This window comes from Budorcas taxicolor, chromosome X, assembly GCF_023091745.1.
Source record: "Budorcas taxicolor isolate Tak-1 chromosome X, Takin1.1, whole genome shotgun sequence".
NCBI lineage: Eukaryota > Metazoa > Chordata > Mammalia > Artiodactyla > Bovidae > Budorcas > Budorcas taxicolor.
In genome coordinates, this window is record NC_068935.1 from 730,273 (window position 1) to 747,788 (window position 17,516).

The 17,516-nt window shown below is 33.1% G+C and overlaps 1 protein-coding gene across 1 annotated transcript in view; it reads left to right on the forward strand.

Annotated features, from left to right (window-relative positions):
- The window catches only part of PCDH11X (protocadherin 11 X-linked), a 924,479-nt gene that overhangs the window by 43,785 nt on the left and 863,178 nt on the right, over nucleotides 1-17,516 (forward strand). The window lies entirely within an intron of this gene.

Below are 17,516 nucleotides of genomic sequence, written 5' to 3' on the forward strand. Positions count from 1 at the left end.
ATTCATTTAAGTTTGATGGAAAATCAGGACAAAATGACTCCTAATTCTAGGAACATTGGCTGAGGAATGATGATTATAATAGGGGCGGTGTTGTCTGTAGATGGCACTATGACACTTCCTGCTAGAGAAGAAGTGAAGTGAAGTGAAGTCACTCAGTCGTGTCTGGCTCTTTGCGACCCCATGGACTGTAGCCTACCAGGTTTCTCAGTTCATGGGATTTTCCTGGCAAGAGTACTGGAGTGGGTTTCCATTTCCTTCTCCAATATACTGGAAAAACTCCAAAATTTTTGGAGGTCATGTCATGTCAGAGGTCATGACACTGTCCTCAGTACAGTTGTGAGCATGAGGACCAGAACTGCCCAGGCTGCATATATCACAGTAATACCTTTTGGAATCTGATAAGCAGGTCTTAATGGTACTGAGACTTCCAGCTTCAGTTGGTAAAATCTGTCTACCCAAAATAGTTGAATAGCATCAAGATATACTCCCCCACTCACCATGCTCCCAAGCCCCCACAATGAAAAGGAAGTATAATGTTCAGATTAGGAACTCACCATTATTTTGGTTTATACATCTGTATTTACACAATGTAGCAAGAATGAAATTAGGAAAATGAAGTCATGCTACTCTCATGTTCAGTCAAGAGAATGAAATATATGTGAGATCTCTACTCTACATATTCATTTGAGTATTTGCATATTCATACAAGGTATTGAGCCCTTCAAGAGACATTCTTAAGAGATAATGACTTTTGGAAAATGAAATATGATTGCTTTCTCTAATAGGCCTGAAGGAAAATATGAGCATATTGAGATCCAAGGCATCTGCATACAATAATTTAAAACCCAATGAATTATGAAAACAAGAGCTTATACAGTCTTACCTATATTTCATGGAGAAATCAATAAAAATGTTTCTAGAAATCCACAACTAAATTAAATAAATTAAATATGATTATTTCCTTAATAAAGTTATATGATAGAATTTATCTACATTTTTTTTTCTCTCAAAATCTTGCCATATGTTGACTTTGTTTGTGTTACTCTTAAGAAGGTCTTCATCTCAATTTCAATTGATAAAAGCTTCTAAAAACACAGTTAGGCTTAATAAAATGTAGTAATATGAAAGTCAGAATAAGTTTCTTTTCACCAAAGTTAGAGATATTAAAGAAGTCTATCAGGATTTCGAATAGCAATGAAAATAATTTATGATTAGGAAATGTCTTAAGAATCGAGGTCACTCAAGGATCAATGCATAGTTAAATAATACAATGTTAGCCTTTCTCAATCACTGAGCAAACTTAAGAAACTAATTTTGTTGTGTGTTCATTTTTGTTACAATAATTTCATAATTATGATATTGCAAATGGTAAAATAGAACCCTACTCTCTGTAGAGTATTTTATATGATTTGAATGAGTTTACAGGGTAGTGGTTATTTCTACAGTCCACATGAGCCCCATGTTTTCTACCAAGGTGGATCTTAAATGGGTGGCAAACATAACAGATGCCTAACATCTCATCATGGTGAGTTTTTATTTATATTTAAACATTAAAAATTGTGATCTCATTTCCTAATTCTCATTGTTATCATTCTGATTTTGGAAACATTTCTCAACAAAAAAAACTATTTTTTATGACTAGCACTTTATGTGTGTTGTGTAGCCTAATAGCACTTTTCCCAGGGGTAAATTTGTGATTCACTTAAAAACCTACAATGAGTAGGGTTTGTGAATTACTTTCATAGAGCATCATTTTTAATAGATTGGCTTGTGAAGTTTGTTAAGAGAGAAAATTCTGGTTTCAACTGTTTTCAAAAGCGTGGAGATGTTTAAGAGCTAGACTTATTTTACATGAAGACAAGAACATACAGTAAGCAAACCATAGATGAAGCAAAAAATTGAAAGTGTTTTCCAAATATCTTCTGCTTCTTTTAAACTATTTTCTAATCCTGAGAAAGTCAATACAATTAATAACTTTTATTCAGACATTTTATTTTATTTAGCAAATAAATATTTTCCTAAACATAGGATAATAATTTCACAGGACAGGCAAAATAAGGAAAGTAGATGTTAATGAGAATAAAATATTAGTTATCATTTGTTTTTTATTAGCTAAAAGGACTATCTTAGAATCAATGTGTTCTCAGACGAAATTATACTTTTTCAGATCTAAAGAAATAGGTAAATTATATATTTTACGTCATAGGTTGACAGATGTTTCAGATAAATTACTAAATATCTTCTGGTATGAATTGGTTAACTTAGGCAGACTAATGTGATACTAAAAATAATTTGAATTCTTGTATTTTTTGCAACATTTGCAATGTTCTTCACCCTTTCTATATACACTTCATTTTCTGATTAATGCCAAGAAGAGTCATCTTATATTCACTGATGTTGCAGAATGCTGAATTCACTGAGCACTGAAAAAGAACTCATGTATTTATAAAATTCAAATACAGTAGGTGTCTTCTTTTCAAAAAATCATCATACAAAATGGGGAAAACTGTCATCCAATAAAATAAAAATTCATTGTTCCTTAAGGAAATTCTGACAGTGGAATAAAATATTAGTGTTATCAGAAGGCAGAATTAAATTCAATTGTCTTTAAACAAAGTGAGAAATACACTTTTCAAAGGAGGTTTTAGGGTGATATTTACATTTAGTTCACTGTTCATCTGAATAGAAATATGAGAGTGAAGAAATTAACTGGTTCTAGGAGGCAGTAAGATATAAGTGGATTTATTTAAAAAAATTCATGTTTTAAAAAGAGAATCAAATATTTTCCATAGTTTTTTTTTCCTGACATTTGTGTTTTGAAAAATATGGAATATTCATTAGATAGAAGTGTATCTATTGCATGAAACGATTTATACCTATAAACCCAGGTTTAATGGTATAAACCCAGCAAAGATACTCCTCTTTGATAAATTTTTACAAGTATTCTGGATGGCATTTCTGTATATATTGTAGTATAAATTAAAAACAAGAAGTCTGAAAGATGATCTTACAGTTTGCTTTTTATTTCCATCTTTCAGAGTAAGCAGATAGTGTTTGCTTGGTGTGACTCTGGGAAAACAATAAGAATAATCATTTTAGAATCAATTTTGATATTTGTATAAAAGAGATACAATGCCAAAATGAAGCCTTGCTTAACACAGTTCTCCCATTAAAATATTGTGAAGAAAATATATTTGGAAAATAGGAAAAAATGAATTTATTATCTTGAAATGTGTACAAGCCTTCTGTGTACAAGTCAGTGTCTTAGCCATGTATTTAAGATACTTCATTTCAAAAAGAAACAATTCATGGTTACATGAATGTAGGTATTATAAATGGATTTGAAATGTAAGAGGAGTCTGAATTAGCTTGGAATAGGATTGGTATTCACCACTGTTAAATTCCATAACCTTGATCTTGTGTATCTGTATTTTAGCAATATGAATTTTAGCCACATAGCATGCTTGGCAATTAAGACTCCTAGAACCCAGCCACCTGATTTTGATAACATGTTATTTTCTTGTCCTAGATTGATTCCAGGACATCAACTATTGAAATCTACAGTGAGATATAACTTTCTAGGAACAACATAATTCCATTCCCCTTCCAAAAAACTCAATGATTTGTGATTTCAAAATTTGACTAAGATCATTAATCTTGTAGTCTGGATTTCCCACTATAAAGGCAAGCAAAACAAAAACCACATTAAAAATTATGTCCCACTGAACCTCATGTTACTTTGGCTGTAATTTGCAATCACAATTTTAAATTTGTGGAAGAAATAGTGTAGTGTGATTTAAAAAAAAGTTTTATCATGCTGTTTCTCCATTTGCTTGCTCTGAAGGTCAACAATTGTGATGTACTATAATATGTCTTGATGTACAAACTGATGATTAATATATCAATCATGAAACATGGAATTACTTGCCTTGTTCAATTGCTGAAGATTTTAAACATCATCTCCAGGAGTTTGGAAGTGAAACTGAATTATCCAAGCTACCCTCTGAAAGGTATCCAGGGAAAGAGATTTTCTTTAATATTCCAAACAGCAACAACCACAAACACTCTAGTTGATTTTTTGAAAAATATTCACTAATACAGTGTTGTTGAGAAAATAAGTATAAATATCCATCACTCTGCTTTAAAGTTAGATTAATATAAACAAATTTTAATAGGTTTTTATGTTGACTATAATCATGTTGTTTCACTACTTTAATCATTAAAAATTTATTTTTGCTGTAATTATGTTTCTTTTTTCTATAAATACTGAAAAATAAGGTGTTTTTTTTTTTTTTTTCTATTTTTACCTCTCAAGAATGTCAGTTCTTTATACTCCCTGACATTTTGGAAAAAACATGTTGACATTTCTTATGTAATGAAACATAATTCCAGTCATATGAGAGTAGAGACAAGGATTTAAATAGGATATTTTGAAAGATTTTATCTTAATTTTGAAACTACAAAGGAAAATATACAACACTATAGTCACAGCTAAATAGATCTACATTATTTCTCTGGCATTAATTTTCTGAATACATTCCATTGCTTTGAGTAATTTGTCCTTTAACTTATTCTCTACAATATGTTGATCAATCAATTTCCTATACAAATGACTGAATGCCTCAAACTGGGTGTACATATATATTGAGGAAGGAATGATGTGTCTCAATTTTATATTGTATTTTTAAGCTGCTTATGACTTACTAACAGTACTAATAAAAGTTAAAGAAACATATGATTTTGTGTGACAAAAAGGGAGTATAAAGAACCCTTAAAATTATTACATAAGAAATGTTTCCTGGCTTCTCATTCAAATGCTTCTTTGTGTATCATCTTACCTTGCAAAGTGAGAATAGAATTTGGTCTATTATGTATGTACATTAAATTAGTGTATTATTTGAAGTGTTCATTGGTGTACAGGCATTTACAAGTGGTTTATGCTTTATTTAGCATTTAAAATTAGTGTAATTCTTGTATATCTAACATATAGGCAGTATTTTTTGAAGATTTCTGTTAAAATTTAGCATTTCCATTTACTCAGTACAGAATCTCTGGTACCTCCATTAATATCAAATTCCTTGAACATACTTGCTATCTGGTGTTTTAAATATAACTTAGTTAATGATAAAGATTGTGATTGTAGCTTTTACTGGTAATGAAAAATGTCACATAAATTACAATATTGTATTGCAATACTTATAAACAACTATTGTAGAAAAATACCTAAAATTAAATTTTACCTTTGTGAAAGTTATTCATGTAGAATAACCTTATAATTCCTCTCCCACTTCTTAAATTAAATATTTCAGTTTAATTCAAATCATTTCAAGGAATGTCAAAATTGAGCCAACTCATTATACCCTTAGAGTCAATGCCTTGCAGTTACCAAGATGGTGTACTAAGAGTAGGAGTTTCCAAAATCCATAGCCTCAGTTTAATTGTGAGCAAAGTGATGAAGGCCAAGAAAATGAATTAATATTTCATATGTCCCATGATCAACTACTGGGGCTTCATGACCATTTGTGCATATAATTCTTATATGAGAGTGCCGGGGTCCAGCCCCGGTGGATCCAGGGAATTCGAAGAGGAGATGGAGTTGGCGTCCTAGGAAAAAGCCATTTAATTAGAAATATAAAGAGAGATTAGAAAAGAATGGTGTAGTAGGAAAATTAGTGGAGAAAAAGAGGCTTAATAACTTGGTTTACATGGAGTACCAATAAAACCTCTAGACAAGAGGTTTGCACCACCTACATAGGCCACTTGAATAGCGGAGGGTGCCCCTCCTTGGGCTCCCTCTCACGTGGGTCTTAGAAGCCAGGGCAAAATTAGCAGGCTTGGTGAGCATCCACACTCCAGATGGGAATTCAGCCAAAAGGGGAAAGAAAGAACAACATGGGGGAATCAGTCTTTCCAGAAACTGATCCGTTTCTTTATTTTCATGTTTGCTTATATACTTTTTGTTACACATAGAGATAGAATACAGAGTCATGCGGGGTCAGCAGACCTGACCCTTGTCAAAATGAGGTGCTTCATATAAAAGTATACAAAGGTCTTAGGGGTTTTACATCATCTTCTGGCCATGAGGCCTGCTGACATTTTATGGCCCTTTCTGATAACGGTCAGTCAACCAGAAAACTTATTTTTTCCAGGGGTGGTTTTTTCTTAAACTAGGCGCCACCCTCCAAAGGTACCAGATAAAGTTTCATTCCTATAGGGTGAGGGTGCAGGGGGTTATAATCAAGAAAAGGAATTTACTTAGCCTAAGGTTTAACATGATTCATATCATAGGTTAATACTTATGTATCCTATATGCTAGTTATATTCATTATAAGGGCAGGGAATATGGAGATTTAGTGGCAAATATTGGCTCAACAAATGAAAAACCCTTCACTAATATAATTCCTAATCAACCCACTATACTATACTAATAATTTTCTAACTTCTCAAAAGAGAAAGTTTAAAGCATCTCATGCCTCTCACAGTTGGGAGGCTGTTAACAATCACATGTGGCTGGATGAACCTGTTCAGGCAGGCTAGAGAACCTTCAGAGGAGTTTGTAAGTTGAAACACTCTTGTCATGCCCAGGAATTTTTATTGACTGGAGCTGCAAGTTAACTCCTTCACCGAGAGAGGTGGTGGGGGACAGCCCCCCATAAAGTCAGAGGTGTAGGTGAGAGCATAAAACAGTAAAGTAGGCAGACTCTGGTTTTGGGGGTAGATGCTTGGGAACAGGGGGTCTCCTGAGGCTTGATCCCGCCTTTGCGAAATGCCAAGCCTCCTTCCTCATGACCTTTGCCACGGGCGGAGTTCCTCACGCTGGCTCCCAGCATGAGAGCATTTTAAATATTTGTTTCATGACACATTCTGTGAACTAGAGAACACTTCATTTTTTCTTCTACTTCTGTGACCCTTTCCTTTATGACTGTAATAAGGAAAACTCCTAATTACTTCTTTGTATATATGAAGATGAAAAAGTCTTGAAACAGTTATTCAGAATCCCTTAAAAAATTCCTCAATATTTGTTTGGGTATCATCTTTGTAAAAGATGAAAATAGAAACTATTTTTAAAGCTGCTAGTGATCCCATCTCACAGAATACTATTTCTGTGAGAAAGGAACTTCTGAACTGATTTCTTTCCTGCTCTTTGAGGCTAAATATTTACCCATATAAACTAATAATGATCAAGATTTAACAGTATTTAAAATTCGGCCATTGATGAAAATGGATCCTGCTTTTGATTATTAACTACCCTTGATCTGTCCTTTGATTATGCTTGAAGAAATAATATTACCCTTTGAGCACAGTATGGACAGCATTGAATCTCATTCTTCACAAGAGCCAGAGAGAACAAAAATATGCATTTTTCTAGTTGATTCCTTCTTTGTCAGTTGCTTTGCTGACACTTTTAATTTAATCATTGGTGTTATTACAAGATCTCAGATATTTTCCCATCTCTTGTGTTGCCATTAATGGACTCCTAGAATATTCTCAATGAAGTGTCCTTGATGGTTGCTTTGGTTCATACTCTAGCCAGTGAATAGAGAAAACAGAAGGAAAGCAAATCTTAAGACTAGTCATCAAATAAACTTTTAGGGACTATCTAATTGATTAACTAGAATATGCTGTATGATTTCACCCCTGGAAGCACTCAAAGGACTATTACTTTCTTTTGATTAAAATCCACAGTACATAAACCAAAAAATAAAATTGCTAAATGTATTTCCTTATTTTGCATTAAATATAAAAGTTTATTTTTACAAGTAGAATAGTTTTGCCATTACATTTCTTAAGTTACTTTTATTTTCGATGACTTAAATTGAAAATCTTATCAAACAATTTTCATTCTATCCATTAGTTAATCTGTTATGTATACTTTGTTTTCTCTGCTGAACATCCTGTTGACATTGTCAATGAGAAAATGTACAGTTTAGAATAATTTTTTCAGTTGAAATTAGATTCAATCAATCATTATTTTGTAAAATATTAGCTAATCTAATTTTAACACAAAATAATACTGCCTCATTTTACAATTTTACCACCTGCATTAGTCACAATTAATTAGATTTTGTAATTGTGCTTCTAGCTAGGTGTGATATGAAACCTCATCTCAACCGAAGTGCTATAAGACAAGCAGATCTTAAGTAATCTTATATGAACTTGGGCAGTACTCTGTAAATGCTTCCTGTAGGTGCTTTTGTGTGACAGACACTTTTCTTAGATTTTCCTTAGTTTTGTCTACTTTAAATATTTAGATTTCTAGCATACTCAAAGGTCTTATGATATTATGAAGCTGTATGTGTTGTATATAATTATTTTTCAAAAGAACTACTGTGCAATGTGTTTTTTTCATGCATCATGGATGTTCATATTATAACACCTGTGGCCTTATGTGGTATTTGATTAGGAGCAGACTTTTAAAATTGTAGCATAGTCATATGCCTTTATTTTTATTGGACATGTAATACACATTTGATGTAGAAAAATTTAGTAAATCTTAGATAGATTTTGCATGAAGAATTTTTAAACTATTTGTTTTTATTTCAAGCTGTTCCAGTAAATTTTTCTTTATAATTCACTTGGTAATTCTGTTTAACCTTTAAAAGTGGTGCACTTTAAAATTAAAGAAATATCCTCTCCTTTTTTTATGATAAACTATACATGCAGGATTTTTTATACATAGTGGTAATTGACTCAATTATTATGCATATTTTTTATTATGATTAGACTTATTTATTAAATAGCAGAGTCTGACTAGTTGAAGATATAATAAAGAGGCATGCTGTATATCTCCACTGTGAGACTAATCTCCCCTCAGTGAGAATATCAAGTCGATGAAAAAGCTTTTTCAATAAAAGGAATACCATCTAATTACCTGCCGTAAGTTCCCTTAGAATGAACAACCAAGTTATTTAATTATTTCCAAAAAGTCTCATAACAAACTCTTGCCTTTTTCATATTATAGATATTCTCAATTAAAATTAACTGTCCCTTTATAAGTGATTAATTATATTTAATTATCTACACATACACTATACTATCCAATTAGGAGTAAGTGTTTTTGTGAAGTAAAAAAAAAGTCACATTCTATTTGGTTTCAAATAGTCAAATTGACATAATAATGAAAATGAAGTATTTCACTGGATATTCTAGAAATATTTGCACTTTTCTCCCTTGTCCTGGAGCCTTATATTAATTATTCATTGATTTATTTCATAAAATGTTGTTCTGTTTGAAATACACTTTCAAAGCATTTTCATTTTTTTAATACTTGATAAAACACATTAGACAGCAAAATAATGGTTTCATTAGATACTTAGAGAATATTTGAATGATACCACTTTTACTCTATTTGGTTGTTGTTAGAAGTAAATGAATATACAATACTGGTGAAAAACTTCTTCAGAAATCCAATAATAAGCATTAAAATGTATTTACTTGTCTTATTACATGTCAGTTCTAACCTCAGTTTCAAAACCAATGCAAATCTCTATTACAATAATACTTTAAAACTAAACAGAATTGCTCATAAATGCTATCACCTTTAACAAAAATGTTTCTAGTAGTACAAATATACAGCTCAAACAGTTGTTCAGTATCACAGCCTCAAAGTAATTTAACACAACCTCACACACACACACACACACGAACAAATTTGATCAGCTCATTTGATATGTAAACACAGACCTAGTCTCATATTCAAGCTGAGAAAAAACACACAAAAATGAAATTGCATGGATTCTGGAAAACTGATTTATGAACTTTTAAATGAGAGATTATATCTTACTGTTTTTTTTAATTTATCTTCTTATTAATTTTATTTGATCACTCATTCAGAACTATGTATTGGGTGCCTTTCTTGTAGATAATTATACACATTATTTATGATGTGCAGATTGAATAATTACCTTTTTTTTCACATAAATATAGTTATTCAAGAGAAGGTGCTGATTTCTCTTCCATATAGGTATCATAGCTTTATCTATGTGTTGCCAAAATATCTGGAACCAAAATGCAGTTTTTCATTGAACACGGGTATATTTTGTCTATCTGATAAAACTGTTTGACTCTATAAGATCCAGACTTTATCTAGTGCTACAAAATAATATTACTTTTTTTCATTTTAAACAGGACAAAAATTAACATGCTATATGAAGTTATCATTATCCAAATCTAGAGCAATTGATAACATTTAACAACAAAATTCTACATGGTGCTACAATTCTGTTTTACATACATAAATTTTAGTTGGTTGCAAGACTATACACACATTTATTTCAAAACGCATGGAAATTGTAGAAATAATGAGGTACATACAATGAAGTCTTTTTAGGTTTTGAACTTGAAAGACAGTCATATCGAACTCTTAAAATTGAGAGACCTAATTGTAAGTCTAGAGGAAAGTTCATTTTATTTTGACGTTTATGTAATTCTAATACAGTGGGAATAAAATGGATTACAGTATGTATAATAAGTACACACATGTTTGCATTTATGTGTTTGTCAAATTTTTAGCAGAAAAAAAGTAATATAAGCATAAAGACAACTTGTTCAAAGATCATGCATCTATATTGACAATGTTATTCTCTCTTCTTTTAAACTCATGTCTCACTTCCAAACTTTAATTATCCTTTATCCCTTATATCATCCTACACAGCACCTTTTATTTAACAAAACTCCTGTCATATCCAGTGCATTTTAAATACATGCTTATGTGTGTGTGTGTGTGTTTTTTTAACTTCTAAATTGCTTTGCCTCTAATGTAACTGTGGTGCATCTCTTCATAAAGTTTCCTTGTTTTCTGAAGGATCACAGATCCAGTAACATTAAATTATACATGAAAAATTAAATTTTTTCCTCAGTACCTGTGCAGATACTACATCTTTTGCACACAAAAAAAGCTAAGATAAATTTGCCTTCAGTAATGGTCAACTTTTATTTGGTTGGCATAACTAAAATATATACCAAACAATTAATTAAAATAATGACATTTATTTGAATTAATACCTTATTTACTTTTAATATCTCTGAGACAAAAAAATAAGACATAAGTAACTCTTAGTGCTCTATACAATGTCAGATTTTCAGTTTCATAAATCTTCCACTTTATGGGTTTATATTTCCATCAAAGGCTAAGATATGGATTTGCCATAATCATATAAATGCATACATAATTATTTATGAATGTGTATACACACATATACTTTATAAACAGCTCAGTGCAGACTATTAATTGACATAAATTTTAGAAATATTTGTGAGAATAGGTTCAGTTTTTAAGCTGGGTAATGTGTATAATTATAATTTCTGCTTTTGAATGGAGTTAGTATCAAGAACTGGAGAAGGCAATGGCACCCCGCTCCAGTACTCTTGCCTGGAAAATCCCGTGGACAGAGGATCCTAGTGGGCTGCAGTCCATGGGGTGGCGACTTCACTTTCACTTTCGCTTTTCACTTTCATGCATTGGAGGAGGAAATGGCAACCCACTCCAGTGTTCTTGCCTGGAGAATCCCAGGGACAGGGGAGCCTGGTGGGCTGCCGTCTATGGGGTCGCACAGAGTCAGACATGACTGAAGTGACTTAGCAGCAGCAGCAGTATTAAGAACTATCATTATAGACAAGCTGTTTAAAGTAACATTAAAATTGTGAAGATTAAAAATACAAGAGCCATCATAAACAGTCATTCTTACAATTTTGTTTTTGCTTTGTTATTTGTAGCTGAAGTTTTCAAAAAGGAATAAACAGGTTTTTGTGTAAATATGTTGGAATGACTATTATAGAGCATCTTTAAACTGGAATACATGTAATTACTAACACTGGTTGTATTTGATGTATTTTTCAGTGCATAAAGTATGTGTAAATCTGTATAAGTGAAATACCTATAAATAAAGTTGTTTCTGCATTGCAATAACATATCTTTTAATATTTTTTGAAGTGCTTATTGTCAGCAGGGTCTACCAATTTCATTAACATCATCAGGGATCCTAAAATAATTTTTAGCACATTAATATCTTGCAGTTTGATTATATAACTGTGTTGTGTTAACTAGAACTTTATATATTGACATCCCTGGTCACTAATATTGTGAGATAACTGATCCAAAGCAATGAAGTAGATTGAAGTGACTCATATTCAACTGAAGTTTTAGTTTTGTGCATTTTATTCTACTCAAATTTTTGAACATTGTTAATATGGTACCACTTACTAACTACTGTTTTTCTTAGAACATGCTATACATAATGGAATTTAAAATGAGTTCAAATGAGATTAATTAGATATTTCTCAAGCTTCTACTATGAGCAAAGAAATGTAGAGAATGATAGTTGTTAGGGTGAGGGATGGGGTTTTAAGGGGTAGATATGTGGAACAATCAAGGTTATCTCTTGTTTTTTATTAGTGTAAAAAGTCTCTTACCCAGCAAGTTTAATGGAAAGTATGTTTAAAAAGTAAAAAAATTAAAAAAAAAAACTTTCAGTTTTACTGGTGCAGAAAATCCCTGAATATACAGGACTTTTAAAAAGAAAAAAAAATTAAAAGGTTTTATTGTAATAATCAGAAGGGTGTGTGTGTGTGTGTGTGTGTGTGTGTGTGTGTGTGTGTGTGTGTATCACTAGTAGAGTATCTCACATGTATTAGTTGTTCATTCTAAATTCCTTGAAATTGGAAGTGAGCAAGCATATTTACTTAACCCATTTCAGGAAGAATCTTAAAACCATCAACACTTTTCAGATTCACACCCAATAGCAACCAAATACTGTTGATCTTGCCTCTAAAATACCTTGGACATTTTTAAAACCTTTCCACTTACTTATTCAGGTTTTCATCAGGAGTTACTGGTTCCACTGCTAATAGTTTGGCCTGCTTCCTAGTTTCATTGGTCCAAGTTATTTTTTACCCTGTACCCAAAACACTTTCCTAAAACACGGATTTGATCAAGTGAAGTGAAAAAAGTCCCCTTTCAGTTTAGTTCAGTCGTTCAGTCGTGTCCAAACCTTTGTGACCCCAAAGACTGTAACACACCAGGCCTCCCTGTCCATCGTCAACACCCGCAGTTTACTCAAACTAATGTCCACTGAGTCAGTGATGCCATCCAACAATCTCATCCTCTGTCCTCCCCTTCTTCTCCTGCCTTCAATCTTTCCCAGCATCAGGGTCTTTTCTAATGAGTCAGTTCTTCGCATCAGGTGGCCAAAGTATTGGAGCTTCACCTTCAGCATCAGTTCTTCCAGTGAATATTCAGGACTGATTTCCTTTAGGATGGACTGGTTGGATCTCCTTGCTGTCCAAGCGACTCTCAAGGGTCGTCTCCAACACCACATTTCAAAAGCATCCGTTCTTCGGCACTCAGTTTTCTTTATAGTCCAACTCTCACATCCATACATGACTACTGGAAAAACCACACCCTTGACTAGACGGACCTTTGTTGGCAAAGTAATGTCTCTGCTTTTTAATATGCTGTCTAGGTTGGTCATAATTTGTCTTCCAAGAAGCAACCATCTTTTAATTTCATGGCTGAAGTCACCATCTGCAGTGATTTTGGAGCCCAAAAACATAAGGTCTGCCCCTTTTCCACTGTTTCCCAGTCTATTTGACATGAAGTGATGGGACCAAATGCCATGATCTTAGTTTTCTGAATGTTGAGTTTTAAGCCAACTTTTTCACTCTCCTCTTTCACTTTCATCAAAAGGCTCTTTAGTTCTTCTTCACTTTCTGCCATAAAGGTGGTGTCATCTGCATATCTGAGGTTATTGATATTTCTCCCAGCAATCTTAATTCCAGCTTGGGCTTCATCCAGCCCAGCATTTCTCATGATGTATTCTGCATATAAGTTAAATAAATAGGGTGACAATATACAGCCTTGACATACTCCTTTTCCTATTTAGAACCAATCTGTTGTTTCATGTCCAGTTTTAACTGTTGCTTCCTGGCCTGCATACAGATATCTCGAGGCAGGTCAGGTGGTCAGGTATTCCTACCTCCTTAAGAATTTTCCAGAGTTTGTTGTAGTCCACACAGTCAAAGGCTTTGGCATAGTCAATAAAGCAGATGTATATCAGATAAAAGCTTAATTACTCTATTTTTAAAAGATTTTACATGTTTAATCAGATATACTTATCTCCTACTACTCCATGCAGCCCACATTTTTGTCATACCTACTACTTCTTGTTCCTTGACTGTATGTTGCACTTTGGTACTTCCATAAAACTGAACGACTTACCAGAGTTACATTGAGCACTTCCTTTGGCTAAGACACTTCTGTGAGAACAACAAAAGTAATTAACCCATTGTCAGTGAAGTAGAAGTGTAATTGTGGAGATAATGTTAGAAAACATACTTTTAGTAGCAGAGAGAATATGATAAAATGAAATAATGTTACCTGTGATTTTATTAAAAATGAAAGAAGCCTAGATGGTACCCTTTTCTTCAATATCTTTCCTGTTTCTTAATATTAAACTAGCATAATCCTTGTAAAATGCAACGTCTCAATAAATGACTAGATCATATAACCTTTCAAATAGTAGCTTCTGGAAACTATTTCCAAAAAAAATGATATTATATCATTTTTATTCATTAAACTTAGAAAGATTTAGAGTATTTAGCTCAGTTACTTTGATTCTTGTTACATTTTCCATCCATGAGTTGCACTTAAAATTATAAATGGGAAATTTTAAGCCATTGATCTTAATGGTGTCCATATACCAGAGAACCACATTCTGCTTTTAGGTATTTTAGCAAAAGGAGAATCTCAATGTGACATTTCTTATAAATACGATTTTTAAAAAAATGTATTCTTGTCCTCAATAGAAAAACGTTTTCCATAGTGAATTGTAGCAAACAGATATTGAGAACTCTATTTAAAATGTGCTTGTATATTCATAAAAACTGTCACCAAAGTATTGAGATGAAATGGTCATCACAGATAGAACTCATTTTATCACTTTCTCCTCAATACTAAAAGTCAAAGCTATCAAATTGTGAAAAGAGGACAGATGGAGAAAGCTGTGGGATATCAAATGTAGCTAACATCGAAATTATAATGTGGTAGAGCTATGCTGAAAACTCAGAAACTGTATATCCCTTCCCAAAATTGAGAGTGTATTACACAAGCATGCACACACATAAACACATACACGTCTTTAAGGAATGCACTTCTTGACACACACACTGAAAGCAAATATACCACCTACTTCCTAGAAATAGATGAAAATAAATCAGATAGTTCTTGAATAGGTATGTTTTTTCTTTGGTTCTTATTATGACAGAAAAAAAAAATCTAAGTTGCATGCAGGAAGCATCCTTGGAGACTGCGGTTTTGTTTTGGTTAGTTTTCTTTCATATCGTTGCTAAGCAGCCTTATGTCAGGATGCTGGAATGCCAAAATTACTATAAAACATTTCCATACTAGTTGGTGATTGTTAACAAAAAATCATTAATTATTTTACCTTTTTGTGTAAAGGAAATGAACATCACCATGAGTAGAGAAATAATGTTTTGTTACAGTGTTCTTTCCTGGAGAATCCCAGGGATGGGAAAGCCTGGTGGGCTTACATCTATGGGGTCACACAGAGTTGGACACGACTGATGTGACTTAGCAGCAGTTGCAGCAGTAGCAGCAGCAGCAGCTCATTTATAATTATTGAGCGTTTTCCAGCTATTCCAGATAAAACAAAAAACAATCACTAACAATCTTAAAGTCAGTGGCTATTTTCTTCAGAACATGCACCTTGGGACTGTAGAGCCAATAATAGGATAGGGTAGTAAAGTGGAAGATTGGATATAAAAATAAGGCTAAGGGCTCAATAACAGGAAAAGGTTGAAAGAGTAATACATTGCCACATTTCTAGTGAACAAACTTCTCCTTCATATTTGTATGGTTTTTAACATCATATTTTTGAAGTTGATCTTAATGTGGTCCATATACCAGAGAACCACATACTGTTTTTAGGTATTTTACCAAAAGGAGCTTCTCAATATGACATGGCCCTGGGAAGATAATCATTATCATTCATAAAATACACCCTCACTTACTCTTTTTTCATCTGCTAAAGTCAAAATGTATTTGATACTCTGATTTATTTTGGGGGAACAATCATATCTAAAATCAATCTAACTCAAAAATTACCATCAGTTCAGTTAAGTTCAGTCACTCAGTCATGTCCGACTCTTTGCAACTCCATGAATTGCAACAAGCCAGGCCTCCCAGTCCATCACCAACTCCCGGAGTTCACTCAAACTCACGTCCATCAAGATGGTGATGCCATCCAGCCATCTCATCCTCTATCGTCCCCTTTTCCTCCTGCCCCCAATCCCTCTCAGCTATATGCCAAATCTGCCTTAACTATAATCCTACCACAACTGCCACTGGGCAGTGTCTTTGTGTGAAATTGTAAATTTCATGGTGCATTTTGCTTTTCATGGAGAAATACCATATCCCCTCTCATATGAAAACCTAACCCTGTTAATAGAGTTGTCAAAATTCTCTTTCTTCTTCAGATTGGTCTAGCTTATAAAATATGTTAGAAACCCCAAGTTGAAAAGCCAAAAGCTGGTTCTTTGAGAGGATAAATAAAACTGACAAACCATTAGCCAGACTCATCAAGAAACAAAGGGAAAAATCAAATCAATAAAATAGCAAATGAAAATGGAGAGATCATAACAGACAACCCAGAAATACAAAGGATCATAAGAGACTACTATCAGTAATTATATTCCAATAAAATGGACAATTTGGATGAAATGGACAAATTCTTAGAAAAGTACAACTTTCCAAAACTGAACCAGGAAGAAACAGAAAATCTTAACAGACCCATCACAAGCACGGAAATTGAAACTGTAATCAGAAATCGTCCAGCAAACAAAAGCACAGGACCAGATGGCTTCACAGCTGAATTCTACCAAAAATTTAGAGAAGAGCTAACACCTATCCTCAATGGACGTGAGTCTGAGTGAACTCCAGGAGTTGGTGATGGACAGGGAGGCCTGGTGTGCTGCTATTCATTGGGGTTGCAAAGAGTCGGACACGACTGAGCGACTGAACTGAACTGAACTGAAGATCTATCCTACTCAAACTCTTCCAGAAAATTGCAGAGGAAGGTAAACTTCCAAACTGATTTTATGAGGCCACAATCACCCTAATAACAAAACCTGACAAAGATGCCACAAAATAAACTACAGGCCAATATCACTGATGAACATAGATGCAAATATCCTTAACCAAATTCTAGCAATCAGAATCCAACAACACATTAAAAAGATCATACATCATGACCAGGTGGGCTTTATCCCAGGGATGCAAGTATGCTTCAATATTTGCAAATCAATCAATGTAATACACCACATTAACAAATTGAAAAATAAAAACCATATGATTATCTGAATAGATGCAGAGAAAGCCTTTGACAAAATTCAACATCCATTTATGATAAAAACACTTCAGAAAGCAGGAATAAAAGGAACATACCTCAACATAATGAAAGCTATATATGACAAACCCACAGCAAACATTATCCTCAATGGTG